At 41.7% G+C, this 25,349-nt stretch overlaps 1 protein-coding gene and 1 long non-coding RNA gene across 2 annotated transcripts in view; one reads left to right on the top strand and one right to left on the bottom strand.

The window, feature by feature from the left end:
* LOC141372736 (uncharacterized) overlaps positions 1–25,349 on the bottom strand; it is an 823,585-nt gene that overhangs the window by 25,873 nt on the left and 772,363 nt on the right. The window lies entirely within an intron of this gene.
* PAG1 (phosphoprotein membrane anchor with glycosphingolipid microdomains 1) overlaps positions 9,400–25,349 on the top strand; it is a 134,967-nt gene continuing 119,017 nt past the window's right edge. Inside the window, exon 1 of the mRNA XM_025870765.2 lies at positions 9,400–9,554. The gene's annotated coding sequence lies outside the window, so the exon portion shown is untranslated. The remainder of the gene's footprint in view (positions 9,555–25,349) is intronic.

Genomic DNA, 25,349 nt, shown 5'->3' with positions numbered 1-25,349 from the left:
TTGAGATTTCTTTTTTTTAAATGTTTGTTTCTGTTTTTGTCAGTACTTGAAGTATATTTCTCATCATTTTTAAGAGTTTACATGTTAAATTGAGTTAGATTCCTAAACTTTTCTATCATTATAAATGATTCATTGACTTAACCTGGCAAGAAGACACTGGATTTAATTACTAGCACAAACATAAGGCTAAACAAACCCTTCTAAAATGAATGACAAGCACCCCGTGCATAATAAACCTGATTCTGAATTTCGATGGCTACTTCAGTGCCTATCATTATCCATATAGCCAGGGTTGGCACTGAAAATGACCAGTAGCTCTTACTACTTAAGAAAGGTGTGATTAGCAGGTGCCTGGGTGGCTCAGATGGTTAAGCGTCTGCCTTTGGCTCAGGTCATGATCCCAGGGTCCTGGGATCGAGTCCCACTTCGGGCTCCCTGCTCCTTGGGAGCCTGCTTCTCTCTCTGCCTCTCTCTCTCTGTCTTTCATGAATAAATAAATAAAATCTTTAAAAAAAAAAAAAAAGAAGGGTGTGATTAGCTAAGTAATAGGCTCGGAAATCCAGGGCAGATGGACTTTTAATTTCAATTCTTGTCCTGACTTACTCTGAGATCCTAGGAAAGATGCTTATCTATGGCTTAGCCTTTCCTGTGTTTTTTTTTAATGTTGATTTTTATTTTTTTTATTTATTTATTGAGAGAGAGAGAATGATAGAGAGCATGAAAGGGAGGAGGGTCAGAGGGAGAAGCAGACTCCCCGCTGAGCAGGCAGCCTGATGTGGGACTCGATCCTGGGACTCCAGGACCACGACCTGAGCCGAAGGCAATCACCCAACCAACTGAGCCACCCAGGCGCCCTAGACTTTCCTGTTTATGAAATAAGGAGAGAAAAGAGAGTATTAAAGCAATGTTCACAGAGACAAGACTGTTAAATGGCATGTAATGCAAGGTGAGTATTATAATTAATAAGTATACTTATTCGTACATCATCATATAAACCATAAAGCAGGTCATTAGTACTTAAGACTTTTAAGACAATGCAGTAGGCATGGTTTGAAATACATAAATGTTGAAAATGTGAACTCAGTTCCCAGAAGCCCTCAGTCCAGCTGAAGGGATGGGATGCACATACTAAAATTTGTTGATTACTTCTCTGACCATCAATCAACATTGCAGTTTGATACAGACATAAGCACTTGATATAATTGCTCTCTTCTTCATCTTGAGGTGGTGATGTCATTTCTGCTGTATGCTAATCAAAACTATAAATAAGGCGATGCAAAAACATGGTGTATTTTTAAATGCACTATGTAATATTGTGTTCTGACACCAAATGAGTGTCCCACAATTCAATTAAATTCTGATAGTAACTAACTGGTGTTAACATCAGATCCCACAAGTTAAAGGGCAGGATCCCCAATAAGATTGCCCTTACATCACATGCTAGCTGCAAGTGGGGTCCCTGGGCTTCCTGTACTTCTGTCTGACTTGGCTACAAATTCAGAGACTCACAGAACCCTCCTTCAGATTTGATAATTCAGTAGAATGACTCCCAGAACTCAGAAAAGCACTATACTTAAGGGTTACTGTTTTGTAATAAGGGATACAAATGAACAGCCAGATGAAGAAGTACACAGCACAAGGTCTGGAAGAGTGCTGAGTGTAGGAGCTTCTGTGGAGTCAGGGTACATCACCCTCCCAGTGCATCAACATGTTCACCAACCTGGAAGCTCCCCAAGCCTTGGTGTACTGAGTTTTTATCAGGGTTTCATTATGTAGACATGATGGATTAAATCATTGGCCATGTGATTAATTTCAATCTCCAGCTTCCCCCTACTCCACTGCCCTCCCTCGCCACCCAGAGGTCAGGAGGTGAGGCAGAAGGTTCTAACCTTCTGGAAAGAAGGTTCTGGAAATTTCCCTCCACATTTCATTAGCAAAACTCAAGTATGGTCCATGGGGGTTCATTATATATATCATAACACACTCCTCTCAAGAAATTCCAAGGGTTTTTGAAGGTCTGTGCCAGGAACCAGGGACAGTTTAGGAGGAGTGCTATGTGGATGATATATAGAAAGTAGTTGTTTCAGAAGCTCCCGAGAGAAGAGACCCCTTCAGCAGGGGAGCTAGAATGATCAAGGTCAACTTCATGAATGTGGTGAGACATGAATTAGGTATTAGAGCATGGCTAGTCTTTAATGGACAGAGAGACACGGCTGTAGAACTTCAGTAAAAAACAACAGTGAAACACAAAAGCAAGAAAGTACACAGGATAGTGAAGCAGTGAAAAAAAAACTAGTTAGACCAAAATAGAAGATTTAGGGTGGGATATAGTGAAAGATAAAGTAGGTTGTGATCACTTCTGTAAACCCAAGTCTCTTTTTTTTCCTTAATTTATTTATTTGAGAGAGAGAGAGAGAGAGAGAGAACAGGAGTGGGAGGAGCAGAGGGAGAGGGAGAGAGAGAATCTAAACAGACTCCATGCTGAGCATGGAGCCTGATGAGGGGCCCAATCTCACAACCCTAAGATCACGACCTAAGCTGAAAACCAAGAGTTGGACGCTTAACCACGGATCTTTTAGTCAAGAAGTTTAGTCGTGTATTTTCAGAAAAAACTCTAATTATTCATATGGACAAAGCAAACCATTATCAGGTTGCCTCTACTTGGTTTTAAAATTTAATAGTCTAATATTTTCTTAAAAAAAAGAAAGAAAAAACCCAAACAACAAACTTTAGAATGGCATTGTAGTTGGTTGGATACTGAACACTCCTTGAATAAGTGATTTGGACAAAGTATGTCAAAGGAATATAAATAATATTTTAAATTGCTGGCTCTATAAACCAAAGTAATGTCTCTTGGGTTCAGCTGTCCTCTTGTATATATAAACAAAACAGACTCTACATTTTGTTTCTTTTCTGGCCAAGAGAAATTAGGCTCCCATGGCTTCAGACAGCTGTCATGCATTTTCCTGACTGCCGCCACACGGGTGTTAGGCTCTGCGGATCATTACCAACACCAACATCTGGCTCTGCTTGCTTGCTTTCAAACAGAGCTTAATTTTTTTTCTAAGTTTCCAGAAACAGGAAATACCATGTGCACATCAGTGGAATTTGGGATTAAATATTTCTAAAACCGACTGCTGTTTTTATAAGACATCTTGGAGTGATGGTTTACTTTATGGCTTTTCCCTCTGCAAGTCTTCTCTCTGTAGGAATTTCTGTGAAATCTCTAAGGTCCCTTGCCTTCCCATCAGGCTACACAATTGTGTTTTTATTCATTTCCCCAAAGAATACATTTGAGACTCCACTGAAGGTCCAACTACCAACCACACAAGTAACATCTCACATTCCAGGGGTTTTTGTTGCCCGGTCAGAACACTAGTAGGTTTGACCACTGCCAAGTGTATAGAAACTTTGAGGAGCCCTCACTCTCACTAGCATTCACTAGTATTGACCATGATTTCTCTCTAGAAGGGGTTTTTTTCCTTCGGGAAGAGAGTTTAGCAGAAACTGGATGCTCCTTCTACATGGGGAAGTAGGAATAGGTAAATGGCTGACTCAGAGATTAATAATAGCCACTACTATTATCCTCATTTTCAAGATGAGGAACCTTATGTAGACTGAGGAAGAAACCCATGTAAACAGTGCACATTCCTGCATTTCTAAATGGGCTTCTGGCTCAAGGAGAAAGCCACAGTATGCTGAATTTCCTCTCCCTGACATCTTTTATCCTCTGTAACAGGAGATGGCCTCAAAAGTGTTGAGGGGATGGGAATGGAGGAAGAAAACGTACAACAGGGCAAGAAATGATAGACACACTTTAGCCACTAAATACCTTTTACAGCTTTTTGACTTTAGAGACTGTGCAACTAGCTTCTCTTAGAATGAAAACTCTTGCTAATTTTACACATCTTCCTTTCCCAATCTTGAACTGTTATTTGTTGACTGGCAAATGATTATCACTAATGAAACACAGTTTCCTCTGATGCCTACTTCAAATATGAGTTTGTTAGAATTACATTCTATGGAGAGAGTAAAGGCAGAAGAATTAAAAAGTGAACCTAAGAAATCTCTGCCAGCATCATGAGTATCCAACCTTAGTTTTACAGTCATAAATCTTGAGTGAAGATGTTGGGTTAGAAATGTAAGGAATGTGTAGGGTCAGGATACCAGAAGATGATGGGAATATCCATTCTTTAATTTGTAATGTAAAGACATTTCCTTAAGGCACGCTCTGTTTTCACTTCTGTTAAGTACTCTCTCTCTTCCCACCATCATTTCTTTCTCCCAGTAGAAAGATCTACACATGTCAGGTTCTAAGCCCTGCATTTTCCCCTGCAGTACAGCGTGAGGCCACAGAGTAACATTAGCAGTCTTTGTCTTGATCTCCCCTGAAAGCCTTTTTTCCATGATTCCCCTGTTCTCAGAAGAGCCCTGGAGTCACTCTTAAGTCTTCTGTCAGAAAAGGAAAGCACTCCATTAAAATCTACAGTTAATCACTGCTTACATTAAAATGATAAAATGGACCTTAGGAGACAGCGAGCTGCAGATTTTAACTCTAGGAGAGAAAACAAAGCTGATACTAACAACTGGCTTTTATTAAGAACCTACTATGAGCTTGAAGCTATCGCCACTCCGTGTTAGGTAATTACAGATGGCAGCCATGTGCTTTCAATGGACAGAAGGAAATGAGGGGACCTGGAGCTATACGCTTCTGTGTGGTTGGTTCCAAGTGTGCATGTGCCTTCTCCATCAGCCACTTTCTTCTGTTAGTGGGCAACTTGGTCGGGGGGGAGGTGTAGGTATATTTCTTAGAGATTAAAATTGAATGTAGAGTAGTTCTTTAAAGCATTTACCTATTTCTATTTATAAGGGGTTTGTAATCTATTTATTAATCTCTGATCATTCTTTCCTATAGATTAAGTCAAACATGGGACCCCCTAAGATCTTTATGTAGAGACAAAAGCACGAGGTTCCAGGTACAGTTTCAGTGCTACAAATCCATACTTCTGCCAACTTGATCTCAGAGGCTGCTGATATCCAGTCTTCCCCAGCACCTGCTCTCCAGCCACCAAAGGCCATAATCAGTCTTCCTCTTTAGTCCCCAAATTCTATCTTCCCCAGTCCCAAATCCTACTCTTACCATTAGGCCAGAATCCTTACCCAGCACTTATTTCCTTTCAGGGTTGGGGTTACAGTGAACTCTATATTAACTTTCTTGTGGGTTTAAAAAACATTTTGGAGCTAGTCTGAAAAATCCAGATCATTTATTACATTGACTGTTCTAAGTTCTAATAAATTATTTAGAACAAACAATTTAGACGTAAAAATTCAGGCACTTGGTAAATTTCCTAGGTTCGAGTGAGAGGAATTGGGCTTTCTGATATTTTTCCAAAGTTTCCCAGGAGAAAAAGACAGAAAGCTCATCTCCCTATCCCCACTACCTCCCCCCTACACTCCACCAGGGATTCAGTTATGGTTTCCAGTAAAGTTACTAGCAGCTGCATGTGTTCAAACAAAGCAAACCGTAATAAGCCATGTCCAGAAATCAAGCACAACTTGTATTAATCTCTATGGTAACCTTAGTTTTTGCCTGGTGAAATCTTGTTCTATGTTCCCACTTCTGTCTCAGCTTTGCCAGTCACCTTGGACTCCCCATAGTTCTCTTATCTGGACTATAAGTATGAAGTAGGCAGAGGTTGAAAGATTTTCATGTCAAAGAATCCCTTTGAGGGGCACCTGGGTGGCTCAGTCCTTAAGTGTCTACCTCCGGCTCAGGTCATGGTCCCGGGGTCCTGGGATCCAGCCCCGCATGAGGCTCCCTGCTCAGCGGGAGGCCTGCTTCTCCCTCTCCCACTCCCCCTGCTTGTGTTCCCTCTTTCACTATCTCTCACTGTCTGTCAAATAAATAAATAAAATCTTAAAAAAAAAAAAAAGAATCCCTTTGAGTGAAATGGATGAAGAAATGTAATTAACAAATTTGGGGTCCCAAACCTCTCAGCTCTGCTTGTGATTCTTAGCCAAAAGAGTTTAATAAAAATCCATTCTAGGTACAGTTTCTCTAATGAGCAGAGAATAGGTTCAATGGAGTCACTAACATCTATGTAATTGAAGTCCTCACTGTTGGGACTTTTAGAGGCATTGAATGAAGAAATTCTCACCCAAAGAGCAGGCTTTGCTGACCCATAAGGAATGTAAACCTCAGAGAAAAAAAAAAAATGAAGCTGCTATTCCTACCAGACATCACTACCAGCTAATGAGAAGCAAATTCTAAATCATACATGGTCAATATTAAGGCAGTCAATATTAAGCCAATATTACACATTTCATGTGTTTAATGCCAATAATAGGGCTCAAAATACAATGGCAATGGGACATACTAATTAACTTTTTATAAAATTAAACTCTGGATTTCTTAGAGTCAATATACAAATGAATTCATATACTATACAGATAAATATTTTTACTGGAGTTTCTAACACCTTAGAAAACAGGATGACAACTCTGGGTTCTTCTAAAGGTCCCAATATGACTAGTATACCACCTCTTTTTTTTTTAATTTATTTAAAATATTTTCTTATTGAAAAGTGAACTAACAAAATTCTACAACCAGCTCCTTCATTTACAGAGAATTCTCTTTTAATCAGCCATTCATTTTTTATTTCATAATCACACAGAAGAATAGCTCCAAGGAAAAGTTACATCAAAAGCAAAGATAAAGATGGGTAGAATTCCAAGGCAAACCTGTGCATTGAGAGATTGTGTGTAAGTATCACATACTTCCTTCTAAAACTTTACACGCACTGAGAATATAGTCTATAGCATTTACCACAAGCGTAAGAATTGTTCCTCATATTTCTGGTTCTGTATCAAGGAATGGCTTTGAAATACATTTGGTTCTAATTTAATGATGGTAAATCTTGGTATGAAAAATTTGGAAATGAAAAATAATCTTCATTATTGTATTTCATTTGGTAAAACGGGAGCAGAAAAGGACAGAGACTAGATTGCCTGGATTCTGTCTAAATCACTTGGCTTCTTTGGGCCTGGATAAAATGAGGATGGTATTACACTTGTCACCAGAAAATATGAGCGTTGCTATTTGAACTTGTTGGTGAAGCCTGCATTATGTAACTGCAATGTCCCGGGACTGGGTTGCTCTCTGAACATTTTGCATTCCAATTTGTAGAGCTGTAAAAGTGGAGTGAAGACATAAAATAAATGCATTTCCTCTCACAAAAATGAAATGCTTTCTAACTCAAAATTTAGGCACAGCCTTTAAAGAATGTGAACAATAAACACAGAAACCATTTTCTTTGTAAGATCTGAACCACTGTTTTCCTTAGAATTATAGAAGCCATGTCCAACATTTAGATCTGTACTCTAGTTCAAGTTCCACTGTTTGTGCAAGTCAACTAATGTCCAGAGCATCCTTTTTTATCTATAAAATGGGACCATTATCTTTTTTATCCAATTTACCAGACCATTGTGAGATTTCATTGAGGTAACATATGTGACATGTCACATATTCATAAGCTCTTGAACACCTGAGTTTTCAATCTGTGCTATGAGACAAGAGGCCAAGACCGATTCCTGGATCTTCTCCAAGATGCAATTCCAGGCTCTAGGTAGGGTGAAGCTAAGGTTTGTTTCCTCCTACATACCCTTTCCTCAGCAATGCATTATGGGACAGACCATCTAACATCCCTTATTCCACCCCTCCCCTCCTAATAAGCCTTCTCCCTCAGCCAACTTTAAGCCACTTTAATATGTGTAAAGAATGCAGAATGTGTTGTGTGCATGTGTTTCATATGATTTATATATATTTCCTATGAAGTAAAGCAATACATAATAATTGTAGAAAATTTGGACTAGATAAAATACTATTTGGGCTTGGACTTGGACTCAGATGTTCTGAGTTCTAGATCTAGCTTGGCCCTTCTCATTGCAAAAGTGTATGCCCAACTCCAGGTTGCGGTCTAATATGAAGTGTGTCTAACAACACCCAATATCAGACTTACCTGGAGTGCTCCTTACCAGTGGAATTAGCAGAGAGAGCCTCAGAGGCTGAACCACATGTGTAGGGCCTGGGAATGTGCTCTGCAATTAAAACAAAAACAACAAAACAGGGGTGCCTGGGTGGCTCAGTTGGTTAAGCAACGGCCTTCGGCTCGGTTCATGATCCCAGGATGCTGGGACTGAGCCCTGCATTGGGCTCCCTGCTCAGCGGGAAGCCTGCTTCTCCCTCTCCCACTCCCCCTGCTTGTGTTCCCCCTCTCACTGTGTCTCTCTCTGTCAAACAAATAGATGAAATCTTTAAAAACAACAACAACAAAACACTACTCAGTTGATTCTCATACAGGCCAACGTTTCAACGTTTCATAAGCTCTGCTCCAGATCCTACACTACACTTTGAGTAGTAAGGAAGAGATGGTCTGGTCCTACAGCACTGGCATCATCTGGGATCTTGTTAGAAATGACGGATCTTCCCTAAGCGCCTAGGCCTATTGAATCAGAAACCTGCATTTTAACAAAATCCTCAGAAGATTCTGACACACATTAAAGGTTTGAAAACCTCTGCTGTACGTCGATATCATCTGGAAAGCTTTACAACCTACTGATACCTGCGCCTCGCCCAGGGATTCTCGTGTACTGAGTCTGGATTCCGGGGGTGCGGTGAGGGCAAAGGGCTCTTACAAGCTTCCCAAGTTATTTTAATGTACAGCCAGGTAGAGGAGCATTGTCCCCTAAACCGCAGTCCTTTACGATTTAAGCTATAACCTGAGTTAAACTGGCTTTCCTGGCCTTGCCCACCGCCCTAAGGACCGCTTAAAGAGTGGCTTTTAAGGGACAATGGACTCTGGAGACAAGTTCAACCACGCAGCTTTAGGTTCACAAAACCCAAGGCGGGAGACTTCCTGTACCTTCCCGCAAGGGAGCAAGGCGCAGCTCCCGAGTCCGCCCCGGGGGCCCCTACCCCGGCCCCGCCCAGCTCGCTCCCTTCCCGCCCCTCCCTGCCCCGTGACGTGCCGCAGCGGGCCGGGATCATGCGCACTCGCGCCCCGCGCCCCGCACAGCTGCTCCGCCTCGGCGCTTGTCATTCTCCGCGGCGCGGCAGCGAGTGCGGACTGCGGTGCTCGCCCGCTAGCTCCCCCGCTGGCGCGCCTGCGATGTGACCCCACTGCCTGGGAGCGGGCTGGAGGCTCTGCGGCTAACAGCGCCTCGGCTTTTCCCTTGCCGCGTTCCTCGTTGAGTCGCCATTCCCTCGGAGCCGGAGACACGCACCAGGGACTAGGAGCGCCGCACTCCGGGGTCGGTGCCATCTGCAGCTCTCGGTCCGCGCGGCCGCGTGCAGCCTCCAGTCGCCGCTGCGGCCGCCGCCGCCGGCCGGTGCGCCCTGGCGAGTGCCCGGCCCCGGGCACGGCGGAGCGAGGCGGCTGGTGCAGAGCGACAGCGCCTAGCCTTGCACCCGCCGCCGCCCGGGCAGTGCGGGGCCAGCGGGGCTGAGCGCGGCGGAGCGAGGTACCCTCGGAAGGCTCCCTGCCTCCTGCGTCCCGGTAAGTTGACTGTAGTTTCGGAAGTTGGAGGGAGCCATGGGGAGGGGAGGTGCGTTTTTATTATCCACATGGGGGAATCTGGGGGTGGCCGCTCTTGTTAGGACCTGGGCTCCATCTCGGGGAGTTCAGGGTGCGAAGAAGCGGACCCGGCACGCGGGGAGAGGCATTCCAGCGCGGGCTGGCAGCAGCCTCAGACGAATGTGCCAGTTGGAAATGCTGCGAGAGGACAGGTGCTCTGAGGGCATTTCGCCTGCTGCTGATTGCACGTTCCGAACTCCTTGACTGTGTGTTTGGCAGTGGAGGGTGCGTGCAGGGTCTGCTCCCTCTATCCTATGTCCTCCGGGGAGTGACTCCCGTAATATTCCTGGATGCGATAGGTCTTTGGGGGTGGGAGCTAAGTCATTCCTTCCCAGCCCTTCGGGCTTCCCGCGCATCCCACTTTACTCTTCCCCTAGGCAGAAGTTGCCAGTGTTTCCCTAATTGGAGCCCAGTCCTTTAGGGAGAAAACAGCCTTTAAGTCAATACAGCGTTTTGTGCCGTAAGGCAAATAAAATGAGAAATCCATTCATTGTATATGACTTAATACATTTCAAGAATGTGGGCAAGTCTCAAAGAAATAGGATTCAGATGATGACACTTGGGTTTCACCCTGCCGGTCCTGCGCCTCTTATATAAGCCTCCCGGCGGGATAACTGTCTGCAGTGGCTGCAGCTGTGGCTCTCCGTGCCATTTGTTTAAGGTCCAGCTTGAACAGTATTTAATGAAAATGCTGACATGATATAGCATTCTGTAGTCTGAAACAGAGTGCACTCTTCAAATTGGAGTGTCTTCTCCTAATAGGTAGCGTGCGAGGAAAAACCCAGTATATTTTTCAAGGCAGCTCCAGGAATTAGACACATAAATCATGTTTTAAAATAGCAGGCATTGTGCAGAGAGCCTGCAGAGGACCCTTTTTAAACACATCCCCTTTGTTTTAGAAAAAGTGGAAATTGTTCATCCCAGACATTTGTTGAGTCTGAAAGTTAAGTGTACTGATGGGCTTAATTATATTAATAAATAAAGAGCATGATTTATAGGTAACTGTCTTGTCCTACTTTGAAGGATAGAATTCTATAACGTTTCTTTTTCATCTGTCCCCTAGAGATTCCTTTTCAGTAGAGCAATAGATTATCATCATTGATGCTTAATATTTGAGTCGGTTAAATTTGTAAAAAGAATACTTTGAAATAAATATGGTACTGCTCTGTTAAAACTGAACATTAGAAACGAGAATTTTCAGATTATTTGACATCGAAGTCATTAGTTTAACAAAACAGCATTAAGACTTGATATATATACACAAACACACACACATACACATACTTACATATATTTAAATTTGGACTTATAATAAAGGTTTAAACCAAAACTCAGAAGTGTGTTTTAATGTAAGATTCATTTAAGTAATCTTTAGAAAGAGAAGTGCTTTTATTTATGGTATTCCAACACATAGAACAAGATAAGCTAGTTACAGGCACCACATTTAAGAACATATGCTAGGTTTTTAAAGAATTCTAGGAAAGTACAAAAATGTTATTTCAGAAGTTGAAAAGTTAGGCACACACTGTGGTTTGTGAGAGCATCCATTGCTTATGTCTAGAAGAGAAAACATCCAAGCATGGCATCTCAAAAGACTTACCCCATCAGCACTGTTGTATCATGGTTGGGAGGGTAGACTAGGCAGCTGAGCTCCTGGCTCTCGTACCATCTGTTTGAATCTAGGTGAGTTACCTAAACTCTGTGCCTCAGTATCCTCATCTGTAAACTGGGGATGACAGTAGTACCTACTTCATGGGATTATGATGAGGATTAAATGAGTTCATAGATGTAAAGCCGTTGAACCAGTGTCTGGCATATTAAGCTGATAAAATTATCATTACTATGAAAGGAAACCTATCTTTGGATACCAGGGACATTGAATGGCTGCTGATGAAGGTTAATGGAAGCAGGTCACATGTATAACAGGAGAAAGGATATAAACATTTATTAAACACTTTCTAGTGATGCAGACCAGCTGGTGTTTAATTTACTGTCTCCCTCGGTTCCTCACTGAGGTCAGTGGTTTCTTCTCCACTTGGGAGATGAGGAAACTGAAGCTCAGCGAGATCAGATCAGAGTTAGGATTTTAGCCCATGTCTGTTTCTTTCAAATCCTGTTCCCTTTGACCTTGCTGCCTCAACTTGCGAAGTGCTTTTTCCACCTATTCTCCTTTAATCCTCATAATAATAAAATAGGTGCACTATTATCTTCAGTATACAGATGAGGAAATTCACGTTAAGCATGAAAGTATGCAAAGTGCTTACCAGTACTCACAACATAGTTCTCCAAGGCTGGGAGTTGTTATTATTCCCATAATTATTATTAAATAACTTGCTTAGCCTAGCATAGGGTAGATGTGTCAGCAGGTGAAGTATGTTTTCTCCTTCACTTTCAAGTGGATTCCATTGCTTTTTACTTCCGTATTCATGTATTCAGAGAATCATTGGGGAAAAAAACTGGTATGTGACAGTTCACACTGGAGGACGGTGCTCTCTGGTTCGTTTCTGCCTGCAGATGTGGCTGCAGTGATCCACGCAGCCTAGAAAACCAGCACGGGCGGCAGTCATCCATCCACAAAGAGCATCATACCTGAGCATGAATTCAGTCCCAGCTGGAGAACAACCGTGGGGCAGAGAGAGAAAGAGAGAGGCCTTGTACTTTCCCGTGCATTTTGCTGTATATTCAGAAATGGGAATCATTTATATTTTACATTAAATAAGCATGCTTCTTCTAGGCCTTAATGCCGGTGTCACAGGAAGCAGTGTCTGGGGTCCTTTGTGAGTAGTCTGGTCCATAGCCTGTTGAACTTCTCACCTGACTTCAGAGGGTGGGAATGATTGAGAGGCCACTTTGTGTGTGTGTGTGTGTGTGTGTGTGTGTGTGTGTGTGTGTGTGTGTGAGAGAGAGAGAGAGAGAGAGAGAGAGAGAGAGACTTTCCTAGGTTATCATCCAGATACTACATAGTGTTCTGGTTCTGGTAAATATTCTGTTTTCTAGATGTTAAAATCTAATTGCTATATAAGGCACATAAGCAACAGACTCCTTGTAGACCGGTGTAACCTCTTAGCTAATGTACTATTCTACGACTGACAGTACTTTGGGACAGATGTTCTAAGTTGGCTTTCTTTTTTTAAAATCAAGACTCTCTGTACAGCATGGTGACTATAGTTAATAATACCATATTGCATATTTGATAGTCGCTAAGAGAGTAGATCTCAAAAGTTCTCATCACAAGTTGTAACTGTTTGGTGACAGATGCTAACTGGACTTATTGAAATCATTTTGCAACATGTACATATATCAAATCATTAAGTTGTACACCTGAAACTGATATAATTGTATATGTCAGTTTAAAAAAAATCAAAACTTTTTGGGAATGAGCTTTTAGGAGAATCCCTCAGTATGCCCGAGGACACAATCCCACAGAGACAGTGTGCCAAAAAGAGCCCTTGCCATCAACAGCCCTTTTACATCTTTGAAATATCTTCTACTTCAATTTTAACCCTCCTTGTCAGAGTACAAATATTCCCTTCTCTTCAATCAATATTTACATTTCAAATGCTCTTCTGTTCTGGGTTATTCTATAATTGAAGTCTTCCTTGATCATTTTGACATAAGCTGGGTCCATAATTTAGTTTTAACTAATTCTTTAGAATTTACATAGCTCTGTTTTATTTCTCGTCTGTGTGAACTATTTATTGGCTTATCTGTGGCCACCTCTAGATCTCCAAATAACTTCTTTGACATCAGCTTTTTCCTGCTGTCAGAAAATATATTTACAGGAAACACAAGGTAATTTTAATATGGATAAAGTGAATGAAGATCATTTACTCTCCCTAGTCATAGCTACTGTTTTGAATTATCTTCACTTCTGGCTTGGGGAGTTGGGAGCTGATTCTCTTTCTAGAGCTCTTGCTCTGTACATCCGTGAGAGATATGTTGGGGAATTAGACAAGTTTCTGGTTATACAAGCAAGCAGTTCGTATTCATCATGGCAGAGACAGTCCCTCAAGGCTGGGGCATTGCTGATTTTGAGCACAAGGGGCAGAGATGGGGGAGACAGCTCTGAGAATGATTTATCTGCCACATTTCTGGTGCTCCTCCGTCGTGCCTTCTGGATAAGAACTGGAGTGAATAGTTAACACAGAGAACTTACCATGTGCCGGCTGCCGTGCTAAGAAGTTCACATACGGTATTTACTTTAATCCTCACGGCAACCTTATATGGTAGTTACTTTATTATCCTGTTTTTCAAAAAGTGGAAACTGCGGCCTGGAACGGTCAGGGCACCTCTCCAGGGTCACATTAGTGAGTTTTGGAGCCAAGAATGGAGCCCACGGCTGTCTGACAAGGCCTGGGTTCCATCCAGTACCTTCTGCATCTAATCTTGGAGCTTTCATGATCGTTCAGCTGTGCTGCATAGGTGTCCTAGATTGTGCTTCTCAAAATAATCCTGTACTATCTCGCTTGGTTCCCACAGTGACCCTGGGAGAGCACTAAAGAGATGGTGGGAGGGCCCATTGCCCACCCTCTTGCCCATAGGCAGCATCTGGCATTGACTACATAGTGTCATCTCCATGTCTTTGTGGAGGAAGAACTTGGCTTAGTACATACAACAAGCTCAGAAAAGAAAACCACATGTTAGCCTTGTGCAGTAAGAAGCGTAAACCTTCCACTGATAATGGGACGCAGCGGAGAGGCATGTTAACTTCATTTGTGTTTGGGTAACATTCTTGTGTCACTCTCATTAAAGAAAGGGGAAGTATAGAAACCTGAGATTTTCTCTGGTGATTAAAAAAAATGTTTATAAAAAAGTATCAGTAATGAAGATTACTGCAACAGTGTCATACGCTATTCACAATGAGACGATGGTTTTTAAATTCAGTGAATATATATGTCTTAACAAGTAAGGGTCAAGAGTGTTGTCTCAGAATTGCATCAAATCTTCTATGCCTGTATTATAGTCTAATTCCAGTCCAAATGCACAATACAAAGAATTTATAACTAATTTGTGATATTTTTAAAACCCTTCCCCTGAGCCTCACTTCCTCCATTTTTTCTTGATTTCACATTGGAGTCAGCATTTGTTCAGTAAGTTCTTCATATTCCTTGGGTTTTGAGTTATTATTTTTCTTGTTGTTAAAACATTTTGGGGGGCGCCTGGGTGGCTCAGTGGTTAAGCGTCTGCCTTCGGCTCAGGTCATGATCCCAGGTTCCTAGGATCGAGCCCCACATCGGGCTCCCTGCTCAGCGGGGAGCCTGCTTCTCCCTCTCCCACTCCCCCTGCTTGTGTTCCCTCTCTCGCTGTGTCTCTCTCTGTCAAATAAATAAATAAAATCTTCCAAAAAAAAAACATTTTGGCATATTGTGTTGATGTTTCATCTACTCTCCCTCCTTGATTTTATAGGACTGCACAATTTTCAGACCTGTGAGTCACTCAAAACTTACGAAAAATTCAATTTTCTAAATTATAGACGCTATTGCAGAGGACAGGGAAATTTGGCCTGACTAGAGGGCCTTTACTTAAAATGCAGAGTGCTGGAAACCCTATGAACCTTATGGAGTAGGCAAGTAAAAAAAAAAAAAAAAGTTTTGTAATTGATCAGCAGCAGCTTTATATCTTTCTCTACGATTTCATAGGACCCAATATCTACATACTGTATCCCTTATTCATTTGCAAGTTTGCAATTTGCAAGATCAGCTTCAGTTGATTTTGTAAAAATACCAAAAGATGTGACTAAGTCAACATTGTTGTCATCTGTCCTTCTAGTCTTCATAAAGCTCCCGGTGTTGCATACATAAGCCTTCCTGTGGATTTATTCTCTAAGTGAAGAAGGGTAATCAGGTACGTCTTTGGGCATCTGTTCTCACTACATCTGTGACTCGGTCATTACTGTTGATATTGCTTCTGCTCGCTCCGGCCCTTCACCCCTGACCGTACCCATTCCTCTGTCATTCCCATAATGATTGAACATGCCGAAGCTACTGGCAAACTTTAATGTGGAGGCAGCTCATGTTATAAGTTAGGGGCAATAAAACCACACAGCACAATGGTTTGTTTTTTTTTTTTTTAAATTAGAAAAAGCCAAGCTGTACGGGCTCCCTGCTCAGCGGGAAGCCTGCTTCTCCCTCTCCCACTCCCTCTCCTTGTGTTCCCTTTCTTGCTGTGTCTCTCTCTGTCAAATAAATAAAATCTTTAAAAAAAAAAAAAAAGCCAAGCTGTAACACAATTGTACACAAGAATACTGCAACCTCTGCATTCAGCACTGGGGAGTTGCAACCGCTGTGGCCTTATTTTTCCCTGACACCTTCTGGGGAGAGCTGTGAACCTCAAATTCACACGTAATCAATCACTAACAGGTTGGCCTTGTTTGAGTCAGATTGAATTGGAATGATATTTACTCATTTATGCATTTACCGCATATATATTGATAGGATATCAGCCTTGTTGTTGAATGTTGAAACCTCAAACAGAAGAAGCATCCTCACACTGCCCTCCAGAATCTCAGCAGAATGGAGGGGAAAAGATGCAGTTGTAAGCAGTGCATAAAAGATGCTGGGCTCTGGCAGGGGTACCTGACTCCAAGGGAATGCTTTCCCCTTGGAAGTATAGGGCTGGATCTGAGTCTGGCAGGCAAGTCAGAAGGGACCAGGCAGCTGAGGATGGGAGTGGGCTGACAGAAATCATTCTGAGCAGAGGAACCAGAGAGAACAGTACCGTGCAAATACCCAGCAGGCAGGTGGCATGTCTGTAAAACAGCTGGTCGTTCGCTGTGGCTGGTGCACATCCAGGGCCGCAGATGAGGCCGGAGATGGGGCCAGTTTAGGAAGGGTCTTGGGGACCATGCTTGGTCCAGATGAATTTGGGCGCTTTAGGTGAGTGTTTTAGAATAATTACTCTGGGTGTTTTGTAGAGAATAGGGGGTGTCGAGTCAGGGGGCAGACACAGAAGTCCTGTAAAAAAAACAAACAAAAACTGTTGAATGAATCCTAGTGCAGGTTTAAGGTCTGAACTTAGACTGGTAAGAGTGGGGAGAGGCAGGGAGGGGATGGTGACTTTGAGGATGACTCCCAGGTCTCTGGCTTGGGTGATTGCCTGGAGAGAGGTGCCATTGGTCATGATCGTGAATACAGAGGATGGTGCAGTCTGCAGGGGAAGCTGATGAATTTATTGGTGAATTTATGTAACGTGAGGTACCAGAGGCTTACCCAGGTCAACTTGAGATTCGGGTGACCGTGTGGTTCTGGAATTCAGGGCAGAGGCCGAGCTGAAAATAAAAGCTTGCCAGCCTTCTGTGTGTTTCACATTGTGGTTGAGGTGGCGATCTGCCTGGGAGAACACGTGGAGTGGAGAAAAAAAAAAAGATGAGGGCCAAGGTGGCAGGCGGAAGAAAAGGAGATGGGCTAGTGAGATTAAATGAGGGAAGTTTTTGACAAGTGCTTGGACACAAAGTGGCAGAAGCCAGAGGCAAAGCAAAACGAGGTGCTGATGGAATGGGAGCTGGGTAACAAAGCAATGAAATAGAAGAAAGCAGCGAGCAGAGGGTCAGGTCTGCCTGTTAACTGGCTTGTATCTGCACAGATGACGGTGGCTCCTTCTCGTACAGCTTTCTGGTCTGTCAATAAACATGAAGGCCTCACATCTGGAAAGTGGATGCCATGGGTAAGGGTAAAGGGAAAAGAAAGGAAATCATGAAAAAACACGATCCTGGATCTGAAGCTGCATAGGGGAAGAATTGCCCTTTCTTATTTTTCTCCTCCATTCATTTATCTCCTTCATTGGCTGCAGGTCGTGGGCACTTGGGAAAGTGGGAAAGATGAGAGAGTCACTTTCTCGGTGGATAAAGTGCTTGGTTCTTCTAACAGACATGCCTTACTGTATCCGTGAACAAACACGCTGGGAGGAAAAGTGGTAAAGGGCATATTATTTGGCAGTTTACAGAAACTAAGCTTTTATCGTGGTCATAGCATCTTAAGAGGGTTTGGACCTTTGAACCAATCCTTTTATAGTTATGAATGAATCTTTTGGCTCAATGGTTTATTTGAGATATGTTGAGTATAGTTTCCTATAATTTTCACTTATCATAAAAACAGTCCTCGTTACATTATAGACAAACTAGAGTATTTGAGGATGAGGGAAATAGTGACCATGTATTTTAGTTTATATCATACATGTTAGCCGTCACCCATTTTGGCTTTAATTTTGACCTAAAGGCAGAACTACTCCAATTATAGAAAGAACTGAGATACAGGGTTCAGATAACTGGGTTGAGATAAAACAGCTAATAAACGGCACAGCTCCTAGGACCCAAACTGAGGCGTTCTGACTTCACATTCCAGGTTCCTGCCACTCATCATGTTGCCTGTGTCTTCGTGAAGAGCTGCTAAAGAAAGATTAGCAGGTGGAACATTTCATAGTTGCTCAAAGTACCCACAGTAGAAACTGCGCTGGCTACAGTCTTTATTTAATGAGCCAGGGTTATTTATGCAAATGTATGTAATTAAGTTAGACTGGGGGGGGGATCTTTCTTCACAAAATAAGCATCTTTCTCTTTCATTATCTTAAAAGCTTAAAAGCATCTGAGTTATAAAATAAAAAGATTGAATATTTTAAACTGCAAAATTATTGTAGTTAAACCTGGTACTTGTGATGCAATGCAAATGTGTTGTTGCAACAAGTTTGGGTCAGTTGTTACAGTGGCTGTTGTACTTGAGGAGTGTGTGTGTGTGTGTGTGTGTGTGTGTGTGTGTGTGTGTGTGTGTAGGTGTACCTGTGAAATAAAAATTAACCAAATTAAGTTTAAGCTATTGGTTTTCCTTTTATTATTCTTGTATATTACAAATCCATTAAATGATGTCGCTTGCTTTATCTCACCAAAGCCGCTATTACGTTACCCGTTTAATGCCAAAGTAGTAAAACATTTGCCTTGAGCATTTTATACTTGAGGAGTGTAAAATGATGCAGGATAAATCTAAAGGGTTTGTTTTCGTTTTACAACTTCTCTTTTGGCTCCTGATATTCTAAAATTATGATTTATCGAATTTTGCTACTTTAAATCGGATATTAGCTATTAATATGCAGGAATGTTAGAATCATGAGAACATGGAATTTCATAATAGTTTGAAAAGTTTATGGTGCTATTTTTTTATTTCATAAAAAAATATCTACAAACCTTGCTAAATGGCAGTTTCCAGATGAAAGCAATTTCTAGCAAGTTGCAAAGGGCTGGTACCAGTGCTTATCCTTAAATCTCAATTTCAAGCTTCACAGTACCAATTTTACATTTTAGCTTTCAGTAGGAAAAGTAGACTCTAAAGGGACTTATGCTTTTGCTACATTTGGTGGGGTGATCTTTTGTTACTGGTGCTGATTTTTTAAAAAATAACTCTACATTTATACATTTTAAAAAGTCTTATGAAAATGTTAGTCACCTGCCTTAATTCTGGTAATTACCATTACACTTGGTGTATTACAGTGGCCTTAGTGCAGTGTAGAGAAGATATGAAAATTTAGATAATAATATAAAGTAATACAGCATTTTATATATGATTTTATTGCATTTTATATTTATAATATGTGAAGAAACACAAATGAAGTAAGATGAAAATTAATCTGGCCATTTCATGCCTCATGTGTCCCAATTTCATCCAAATGCAAATATGATATTCCAGGGCACAGAGTTAGTATTCTGTTGAGGTGATTTGATACTACTGTATTTATAACCCACTACCAAGATAAATAATTAAGCTGCATTTCCTACTCATCTTCCCCCGAGTATGCATTTTAATGTTATGTACTAGGAGTTTTCATTTGCTAAAAAGAATAATTGAATTTTCTTTACCTCTTTTTACTTGCTACTGAATTTTGTTCAGACATTTTTATGCCAGTGTATACTTGACATGATAGAACATGTCTAAATTAATAATCTAATTTTAATACCATAATGACGTGTATAGTTAGCACTTGATTGAATAGAGTGTTTTTGCATATCGTGTCTATTCTTTCTCTTAGTGGATTTAGGAATTATATGTTTAATATTCAAAGTCCTAAACCTGCTTATGTTTACTGATAGGCACAGAGGGAAAAATATAAACATTTTTCAAACAGAATTTAAAAGATATGCTTCCTTTTCAAATGTTAGGAATCGACACGGAACTGTCTACTGTAGCTTTTTCTTATATATAACATTAATAAATGCCGAGGTGGTTATAAACGAGAATAGTGTCATATGTAGTGCCCGAATTGTTGGTGTTGAAGTCAGAAGTGTATACCTTTATTTTTCTAAATAAAAAATAAAGATGCTTTCAAGTAAAGTGTTATGAATCTCATTTAAACATATTTGGAAAATGTTAAGAATATTTTTCCTTTGCTGCATTATGTAATAGTCACTTTGCCCAAAATGTGTGTCTTAAGCTTTACCATCAATATGAAATGCTCAGTATCTCCAAAATGGAATTAAAACTAAAAACTTTGGAGTCTCATTAAAAGCATACAGGATGGGGGCGCCTGGGTGGCTCAGTCGGTTAAGCCGCTGCCTTGGGCTCAGGTCGTGATCGCAGGGTCCTGGGATCGAGTCCCCCATCGGGCTCCCTGCTCAGCAGGGAGTCTGCTTCTCCCTCTGCCCCTCCGTGTGCTCCTCCTCTCTTCCAATCTTTCTCCCTCTCAAATAAATCAAATCTTAGGGGAAAAAAGCATACAGTATGGATAACAGCTTTTCAGGCTTTGTGCTGGGATATTTGGAACAAGATTACTAAACACTATGGTTGTTGAGAAAAATAAAATAAAACACCAAAAGTGTTAAACTTACACTTAATTTAATGGTTTCTGCCACCATGGCTCTTAACCTTTCCCACTGGCTGAGTGATTTGCTAATAGTGGCATGTCAGGACCCAAATTATTGTAGATCTTTTCTTTTAATAAATATTCAATAGCATTTTCAAAATTGTTCTCCTAGATGCAGTTCATAATAAACAGCCCAGTGCTGGCAGTGAACATGCTTCTTTTATACTGTTTTATAGCCATGGGACATTTGGCATTTGGACTCTTCTCTTATGTATTTTCACAGCTCCACATATCCTGAAAACTGTCAGCCTTGCATTAGAATAAGCCTTTCGCATCTCCACAGTTACAGGAAGAATAAAAAGAATGTTCTCCTTTTCTTCTCCCTACAGTATGCCAAGGCCTGTAGTCAGAAAATCATCATTTCCTGGTGATAGGCTTTTTCTTTCTTGATCTCACTAACTACAGAAAGTAACAACACAAAAGGCATTGTTGAAATGTGAACGCGTTAGTTTGGGTTGATCTGTCTTACTCTTGTCCTGCAGGAGACGTTTGACCATGTCTGGAGACAGTTTTGGTTGTCATGACGGGAGAGGGGCAGAGACCAGGGATGAGTGGGTAGAGACCAGGGATGCCATCCTACATTCTGCAAGGCACAAAACAGCCCTCTTCAGGGAAAAATTCTCTGACTCCAAATGTCAATAGTGCTGAAGTTGAGAAAAACCCTGATCTAGAAAGTAGGTAATGTCTGTTTAATTTGCTTTCTATTGTTCAAGCAAATGGAAATGTGATAGATGGTCCTTGGAAAGAAATCATTGCAATCAATATAATCATTTATTGAGCACTTAAAAGGTCCTGAAAATACAGGGCAAGCAGTGACATCGTCCCAGCCCTCAAGAGTTTATGCTCTCTTTGAAGATGACTTGCAAATAAAATGCTATTATTCAATGTGTGGTGTATGCTGTAATTAGAGAAATATATGACATGTTAAAAAATGATTTTGATTTTATTTGCTAAATATCAGGGACTATCCAGAAGAAATTTATGTTCTCTGGCTAGATGTAAAATTAGTCATTTATGGGTAAAATTTCTTTTTCCCTTGATAATGATGAATAGGTCCCCTTTATTTGCCTTTCTCTCTCTCCATTTCAACTGATATTATTTGAAACATCAGGAAAGAAGAGGAGGTATTGACATAAAAAGTGTTACTTTAGAAATTTAGCATATTAGTTTTTAACATCTTCATTGAGTTATAATTTACATGTCATAAAAGTCTCCTGTTTTAAGTGTACAATTCACTGGTTTTTAGTAAATGTACAGAATTATGGAACCGCCATCACATTCCAGTTTTAGGGCTTTTCCATCACCCCAAAAAGATCCGTTGTGCCTCTTTGTGGCCACTATATTCCCATGGCCAACCCCAGGCAACCACTGCTGATCTGTCTCTTTCTCTCTTCTCACTTTCTGTCTGTATAGATTTACCTTTTAGGAAATCTCTGGACATTTCGTTTGGGATATTAATTTTTACAAGTAAAAATGTAGTTTGATGTCTTCTTTTTGAAGGTTATCTTGTTTATATTTTCCTTACTACCATTGCCACACCTTGGTACAGTGCAGGTTTGAGTATACTTCGTTATCAGAATTCTCAGGTTGATCAGGTGAAAAAGGTGGCAAAGGAGAAGATAAGCATGTATATTTAATGTGGTGTATGTGCTACATCAAAGAGTCCGTAGTGTGCCTGTTTTTCAGCTTTGCTCAGTTTTTTTCCCTGTGACTCTGTCTACTAAAATAATGTCATTGAAATCGTTGATAAGCTGACTGAGGTCAGATGAATACTGCATCATGTGGGGAAACTACAAAAGGATTAAATCCAGAGAATTCACCTGTCTGGAGAGTTGTGTAGGGGGTCAGCAATCCCTTTGGGGCCACATGTCTTTCAGAATTCAGCTTTTAGAAAGGTAATAGGGTTTATATACAGTATGTTATGTAATAGTCCCATGTGATCCCAAGAAACAGTAATTTCTGTAGCAAAGTGGATGAATATTCACATTTAGGAGGACAGAGGATGACCAAATAACTTGATGTCAGTTCAGGTCAGTTTTTGGAGTCAATTCATTTGGTAGCAAAGTAACAAAGAAACCCTGTGTTCAGAAAATTTTGCATTTCAAAACTGGGGGGAAAGGCTTGTGAATTTGCCTCAGTGGCTCCCAGGATGTTACATCTCAAATAATTGTTCCTTCCTCTTTCCCACTCCCACCCTCCCATCCCCTCTGCCACATACACATTTCATACCGTTTAGCCCTGAGTATACTTGTCTTGCTTTCATATCATTAGCTTCCCATCAGACTTGATACAATGCCAAGTTAGCTGTTCAGTTTTGGTGGAAGAAGGCCAGGTATGGGTGTGTTATGGCGGCCAGATCTACATTCTCTTGTGGTTTGTGGTTTCACCTCCCTGTTATAGGCCTGGATTGTAGCCATGTTCATTTACTCCAGAACCTCTGGGGGCCCAGGGCCCCAGAAGATGAAGATGGTTTTGTTAGGTCAAAAAGATGTCCATGGAGAAAAATCCAAAGGGAACAATGGCAGCTGTCACTCCAGGTAGCCCCAGACTCATGCTAAGTAACCATCACACCCATCCCAAAATCTTTGGGCAGTGAGATGAAAGATAAAGACATGAAGAAAACAACGTGTGGTATCTAGTGGGTTCTCAGCTCGGAGGTAAGACGCTAGTACAAAGTGAGATACTTCAGACTTGTTCCAATTTTTAAAAAATTCTGCATAATCTTACATAATTTGCCTAATGGTACTTAGAGAGCCTTGTTAGTTTCTTTTCACATGTATTTATTTTCACATGTATTTATTTCACATAAATTTCATATCTTTATTAATTTCCAGGTTCCAGTGGTAGTACTCAGAAAATTGTAACTATATGGCACTGGGGTTTAACTAATTTTCCATGGCACTCCTAAGTGACTATGAATGTGAATGAATATTTCGATCAATGTGCAAAATTTGCTCTTGCTGCATGTGAGTGTGTGTACTCCCGTGGCAGTGTTACTTAGGCAGAACATACTGCAGGTTGTGGGACCCATTTACCAGCAAGGGGGACCCAATTTCTGTAAATTAGAGAAAAGAACAGAGTGTGGTGTTACACCAGCCTTGGGGAAATACTGCATGTGTCTAGGGACATCCAAGAATTTTGCGTTTTGAGAACTCAAGAGCATCATCAATGTGAGCTAACAGTCAACTGCGTGAAGAAGGTAATTTTGAATGTTTCTGTAGGCATTTAGGAGTATGTAGTAGGGGTTACAAAGTTCTTCATTGCTTCAGTGTCACAGCAACATTTCATCTGAAGGTGAACCTGAAATCCGCATGAAAAGACGTTGAATCATTGCCCCTTGGTAGTGGAAGTACGTCCCTCACCTTTCCCATCTGCCGACTTCATTCTTGGGTGTCTTGGTTTATACCCACCTCCTACTCCAGCTGCAGCCTCCTCGCAAGTATCATTTTCTTTCCCATCTCCCAACTTTAAAGAGCTAAACTTGTCCCGCCTTGGTTTTGCACCTGTCTTTTCTTGCCAAGCGTCTTCCTGAGTTTGCAAGCATTTCTTCTTATTACCACATTTCCTGTTGTTAAAGAGCTGACAGCCCACAGGGGCCTCACGTTGTCACTGCTGCATTCCCTTCCTCATTAAGTACAGCCCCCTTTGTGTTCTGGTGATGCTTTCCCTCTCTTTGGGGTCAGATCATCTGATCTGTCTCACCTTTATCTTTCTCCCTCTTTCGGTCTAGCTGCCTTTAGAGCAGTGGTTCACCTGGGGAGGTGTACTACTTAGTGATGTCCAGGGCCTCCCCCCAGTAGTTCTGATTAACATGCCCTAGGGGGCCTCCACCTTGGTTTGTTTTGTTTTGTTTTGTTTTAAAGTGGGGTCCACACCCAGGGTGGAGCCCAACACGGGGCTTGAACTCACGACCCTGAGATCTAGACCTGAGCTGAGATCAAGAGTCAGACGCTCAACCAACAGAGCCCTCCAGGCACCCCAGACCTTGGTGGTTTTTGAAAGGCACCTCCCCTCTCCCCCTCCCCCCCACCCCAGGAATACAGCCATCACGGAGAACCACCCGTTTAGAGGGCATGATAGCTGCTGTCAGGTGCTGTAGGTCACAAGCCACTGTGGAGGGAGGAGGAGGGAAGTTGGAAAAAAGATGAGAAGAGATTGAACAAGAGCAACACTCCCTTGCCCCTTTGTTTACTTTTAGTTCCATTCGGGGGAATGGGTTTCTCTTAAGGGCCACCTACACCGGCCAAGTGTGGCCGCTTCTTCCCCTTGGACTGCATTCCCATCTGTAAATCCCTGGCGGCCATGTGCCCCCAGCAGGTCAGGAACCATTGGAGGTGAAGTGTGTACTTACCTCCTCGTGAGGCTGGCCACAAGGGGCCTTATTTTACTTTCATAACTATGGCCTCCTGCCTTGCAACCCACTATTTCCATTTTTCCTTTCTGTCCCTCTCTGTAAACCAAAGCCGTGTGCCCTCCTCCCTCATTTGTTGTTAGTTTGAAACTCACTGCCATAAAGACACACACAGGAGAACCAGTTAAAGTTCCGAGGTGGAGATTTTTCACTTTGCTTTTCCCTTGTGAGAAAGATGGGTGGCAGGGACTTTGCTGGGAAGCGATTGTAGAGAATATAATTTTTCTGAATTAGTGGGGGAGGGGAGGCCACTACGAAAATTGAACTGCCCTCTATTCATAGTTTTCTTTTATTCTTAATATACCTATGGGTCTCTGAAATCCTTCCTTACATAATAAGGAATTCAGACGTTGGACAGAATGCGTTCAGATAGCCTTCCTTATAAAGCCTCTTCTCTAGACTTTCCGTGGTCATAATGCCTGTCCGTCTTCCAGAGAGTGGCACACAAGAGCCTTTGGGTGGGC

Source organism: Callorhinus ursinus, unplaced genomic scaffold, assembly GCF_003265705.2.
Source record: "Callorhinus ursinus isolate GAN/ISIS: 27379988/994484 unplaced genomic scaffold, GSC_fseal_2.0 scaffold5, whole genome shotgun sequence".
NCBI lineage: Eukaryota > Metazoa > Chordata > Mammalia > Carnivora > Otariidae > Callorhinus > Callorhinus ursinus.
This window is presented reverse-complemented; position numbering and strand designations above follow the sequence as displayed.